Source organism: Amphibalanus amphitrite, unplaced genomic scaffold (genome assembly GCF_019059575.1).
Source record: "Amphibalanus amphitrite isolate SeventyFive unplaced genomic scaffold, NRLGWU_Aamphi_draft 001446F_arrow, whole genome shotgun sequence".
Lineage (NCBI taxonomy): Eukaryota > Metazoa > Arthropoda > Thecostraca > Balanomorpha > Balanidae > Amphibalanus > Amphibalanus amphitrite.
In genome coordinates, this window is record NW_024882939.1 from 27,700 (window position 1) to 33,096 (window position 5,397).

The 5,397-nt window shown below is 43.3% G+C and overlaps 1 long non-coding RNA gene across 1 annotated transcript; it reads left to right on the forward strand.

Annotated features, from left to right (window-relative positions):
- Positions 1–237: 237 nt before the first annotated feature.
- On the forward strand, positions 238–3,062 carry LOC122373122. Its single transcript, XR_006254982.1, has 3 exons — positions 238–399; positions 2,271–2,272; positions 2,954–3,062. It is a non-coding gene; the product is annotated as an uncharacterized LOC122373122 (long non-coding RNA).
- Positions 3,063–5,397: the final 2,335 nt, after the last annotated feature.

Consider the following 5,397-nt stretch of genomic DNA (forward strand, 5'->3'; position numbering starts at 1 on the left):
TCTTTGTTAGTGGAACTGCTTCCATACCTGTGAACTTAGGACCAATTATTGAGTTCCAAATTCTAGGTGCAGACCACCTAGTAGTGTAGCTGCGATAAGTTTTTTTCTGAGAAGAACTCGTGGAAATGATGGGTTGAGCGAGTATCTCGAAGCGGTTCGAGTATCGTAAAAAGTCTGTCAATAGATGAAGGCAAAGTTCCTTTCAACTTTCTATGCATTAGAAGCATCTGCTGCTTACCAATGTCTCTCAACTTAAGAATTTTCAGTTTCTTAAAAATTGGTGCTGTGTGTGCGAGTCTATGTTCGCCATCAATCATTCTGACCACACGCTTTTGTAATTTCTCGAGCTTATCTACGTTTGTAATAAAAGTGTTGCTGTAAAGCATACAGCAGTAGTTGGTACTAGGGTGACCCGCGTGCTCCGCAATGCGAGGAAGGGTAATGTTTGACCCGTGGGTGTTAGGTTGGTCCTGTGTCGATTCGGTTGGTATCCATTTCGTTCGATTGTTTCATGACGGCCAAACATTTTGTAATTGAACAAAAAAGATCCATCGCATTGAGGTGCCCGTTTCGTATTATCATGCGGTCTACTTAAAGGTAGTGTGCCAGCTTTCCTGGACCGTATGGAGTTTAATGGCCCAGATAAGGAGAACTGGATTTTTAGAACTTATCCGTACCTTCAAAACTCATGGAAACGTCTTAAATTCTTCAAATTTTGAGTACCCCAGTGCGAAATTCGCCCCGACGGGTTGTCGGTCGTACCCCAACCACATTTCACACCACTATGAACAATAAAAGCACACACTGAAATCGCTATTACCGATATGCTCATCCAATCAAGTCTCGATAAACCCGTTCATCATCATCTCCTGCGGTTTCGAACACGCCTGTTAGGTGGTGCGGTAGACCGCGCCCAAAGCCAGGGCCCCGGTAACGTGAGGTAGCCGAGTCGGGGCAGCGTGCGCTGACCCAAGCCGGGGCCGCGCGTCCTCCCGGTGTCATGTGATAGCCCGGGGCTGCCCGCGGGGATGCGGTAGACCGCGCCCAAAGCTGCGGCCCCGGCTTGGGTCAGCGCAAGCTGCCCCGACTCGGCTACCTCACGTTACCGGGGCCCTGGCTTTGGGCGCGGCTTCTGCTCATACTTTGTGGTGCGGTGTTGGTGCGTCGGGCCGCGCGCTCTGACTTCGGCCAAGAAAAATGCGTCAGCTGATCATTGTCATTTCTGCCACTTGCGTGTGGTGAAATGGGGTCATAATTTAAGAGACGGCTTTTTCATATCAATTATTTTACATAAAATCATATTTCAAACCATAAATAATGTTCGACAGCCAAATAAAAGAAACAATACCAATACAGGCTTACAGTTTAAGGCTCGACATTGTGTTGTCTACGATTAGACAGCTGATAACTCATTCCCGTACGTCGTAACTCTATAATGACCTTTGCTTATTGTCACATGTGCGCCGCATTCGCGATTGTTGCCGACGCCTGTTTACAGGTCAGCCCACTACAATTGTTATACATATCGAAAAACCGATAAACTTTTAGGCGAAAAAGGCACTATTCCAGGCCCATTTTTGATTTTTTTTGCGATATTAGGTAAAAACAGAAGCTTCTTATCCTAGGAAAAATGATTCGAAAACTGGCGTGTGAAGTCTTTTGAGGGCCATCGATGAATTTCGCTAAAAATGGCAATGTAATGGTTTGGAACATTTACATTTTTAAGAATACTGTTGCTCATCATGCAAAAATGAAGACTGAACCTTGGACAGAATTGAATGCTCTTTCCAACGGTGCCATTTTTAACTGCCAAAGATATCAGATTATGGAGTAAAACCATTTTGATAAACAAAGTGGCACAAAATTGACAAACACCATTTTCTCCCGTGATTCGTACCACATTGATTTGGATCAATCAGCTTTTCACAATTTTTATATGATAGGCGGTACATTTCTCTTGACAACAGGCGTTGTTCCAACTCGCTCTGTTTAAAGGGACCCTCCCACCTTCAAAAAAGTTTATGAATTGGCATGAAAGTGATGTTGCTCGGTTCAGAAAGAGCGAAAACGAATATCTACCAAATTTCACCGAAAAATATTCACCGGTTTTCAAGATATTATACTTTTACTTTTGTTTACTTTTTTGGGATCTCCACTGTTTCTAGCGACTTTATTTTAGAAGTGCGGCGTTTGCGGCAGATGCTGCGCGCAAATAGCATATACCACCGCGTGCTACAAAACGTTTTAGTCAAACATTTAAAAACCGTTAGATGTCTGCGCTGACGTCACACATTCAGAGGGGTATTCCTAAGCATTAGCCCCTCTGAATCAAAATGCTGCAATTTTGAAATTCAATATTTCCGATTTAAGGCATTTCTCGATGTTGTGAGTGCCGAAACCGGTAATTGTGAGCCAGGGACCCCATTTTGGCTATCTCAACTCAAATCTAATGTTAAGGTGGGAGGGTCCCTTTAACGGTCACCTAAAAATAAAATCAATTCCAAAATCCGCCCTAACCGCAATTTTTCAACAAAAGTGCCCTTCCCGGTGCACGTGGCACGTGCCATCCTCTGCATCGCACACCATTCAATTGCCCATTCAAATATCTACACGATGCTGTTTTCCCCGTGCCGGTCGGACCCCTGGTCACCAAGATATTGCGCCGGAACCGGACCCGTGTCGGCCAAAATTAGCCGTTTTCGCCCGATTTCGCACGCCGATTTATACACGTAAAGTCTATGACGCGAATTTGCACTTTTTGAGCACGCGCCACGCGCTCCCTATCAATCTGATCGAGCTGAGACTCCTCAAAGGCACGTCGCGCACCCTGATCTATGAGTTGTGCAAATTTCACCGGGCTAGGTGCAACGGTCTGGCCTGTAGTCCACGCAAAGCACCACCAAGTCGGGACCTCGGTAACGGACAGACGCACCCTCCTCAAATAGTAATATAGATACGGAAGGAAAAGTGCGTTATATAAAAGAAGCAGCTGTTTAGGTACCAATATATACCTAGCTCTGCTTATGAGTCCAACGTTACGAGTCAGCGTTGTAGAAAGGTGTGAAATGTGTGATTTCCACTTCAGATCGTCATCTACGTACATGCCCAAGTACTTAACTGTTTTAACCCTATTAGTGGCAGGGGGGGGGTTGTTTTTATCCACCCCTCAGGTTTTTCGGGAATATCTCCGAAACCGCTGAAGCTACGATGCTGAAATTTTCTGACTTTTCCTAAAACTAAATTGGGCACATTCCCTGAAAATTTCAAGTTCATAACTGTACCAGGGGCGGCTCCAGAGCACTGGGAATTGGGGGGTCCTATTCGTGAAGCGAGTCATTTGGGCGAAGATCACGATGCTGCACCAGTTTTACGAACAGTGAATGAAAGGTATCATGTGATAACATATACAAAGTTATTGTGCATCCTCTTTTGACACGTTTTTGCTATAATAGGCGGATCCAGGCGTCCAAAAAGGGGGGTTATTTTTTACCTCCCAACATAGGTGCCCTGACACCGCCTATGCATGACCAATACAATTTTAGTCGTTCTCTCATAAGAAAATTGTAACATAACAAGACCATTGCCACCCTTTTTAGAAACAGTACCAACAAAAACCTTATTTACTATACTTTTTGTGTACCCCCAATCTCAATGATCTGCATCCGCCTATGATTTTTGAAAATGCATATTTTTAGGATCCATGTGAATTCCTGGTTCATTCTCTATCGATCGGCAAAAGTTGCGTTAAGATTGGTTCAGAAACCTGGCCGTGATAAACAGTCTAAAATGTATCTGCAATTTGCCCTTTTTTACCCCCCTCTACCCCCCTATTGACATTTTTAATTTTTTTTTTAGAAATGTAGATCTCGTTGAGCCAAATCGAATGCCGTTTGAATTTTGAAAATCGGCCGGTTAGATCTCGAGATATCAAGGGGGGGGGGGGGTCGTAAACAGCCCCCCCTGCCACTAATATGGGGTAGCCAGGAGCCTGCCACTAATAGGGTTAACAAATTTAATATGTGCACCAGAGAGCAAAACAGACACATTGACAGCGCGTTTTGAATTATTGTATAGCTGACAAAAAGTTTTGTCTGTATTTAAAGATAATTGGTTTGCTTGAAACCAAACAGCTATCTTGGGCATTGTGGCGTCGATGACTCTTTGCAAATGGGCTTCATCATTGCCTTCAATGAAAATGGTTGTGTCATCTGCATACAGATATGCAGTTATATCATCAGAAATGGGGGGAAAGTCATTGATGTAAATTAGAAACAGAAGTGGCCCAAGGATGGAGCCCTGGGGAACACCGATATCAACCGAAGCAAGGCTGGAGCGAACATGCTCTACCTCAACACACTGTGTGCGGCCTTCTAAATATGATTTCAGCATCATAAGTGCATTGTCACGTATACCGTAAGCATACAGTTTCTTAAGTAAAATGGTTTGGTTCACAGTGTCAAATGCTTTTCGGAGGTCAAGGTATAAGCCGCAGACAACTTTGCCTGCTTCAAATGCTTGGTTTACTTTTTCTTGAACCAAAAGAAGGGGCATGTAAGTGCTCATGCTTTTTCTAAAACCAAACTGAAATTCGGTGATGATTTTGTTATGTTCAAAGAAATGCTCAAGTCGGGTATGTACTAGTTTTTCTAGTATTTTCGATATAAAGGCAGTATGCTTATTGGTCTATAGTTTGTAAAACGTTGCTTATCCCCTGCTTTAAAAATTGGTTTTATAACCGCCGTTTTCAAAGGACGAGGGAACACGTTTTGGCGTAAGCATAAATTCAAGTGAAAGACAAGCTCTCTTAGGACAGTCTGGTAAGCTGCTTTAAAAATACATGCATTAATGCCGTCTATTCCACCACCAACTTTTTTGGTGCTATTTACTATCTCAGTAACTTCAATGTCATTAGTTTCGGTGAATGATGATAGTGAGTTTCCTAGTCCTCTAGGAAGATTTTCAATGGGGTCGGTGGAACAAGGAGGTATCCACTCTTTCAAGTCATTGCCAACACTAGCAAAGTATGAGTTAAAAGATTCGGCGATTATTTTTGGGTCATTTTCAACATCATCACCAATCTTAAAAGAAGGTGGACTTTCTTTTTTAATTATGTTTCCTTTCGTTATCTTATTCAGTAGCCGCCAGGTTTCCCTCAGGCCACAATCTTTTAGTGCATTCTGATAGTAAGTTTGTTTGGCTTTCCTCAGTATATGAGTGAACAAATTCTTGTAACGTTTGTAGTTGTTGATATTGAAGGGAGACGGGTGTCTATTCTTTATACGGAAAAGCTCGTTTTTTTCTGTTAATGGAAACCAATAAGCCATGGGTAATCCATGGTTTAACCCTCGCCCGTATTGGTGTTTTTCCAGCCGCGAACGTATAGGGGGGGGGGGTCCG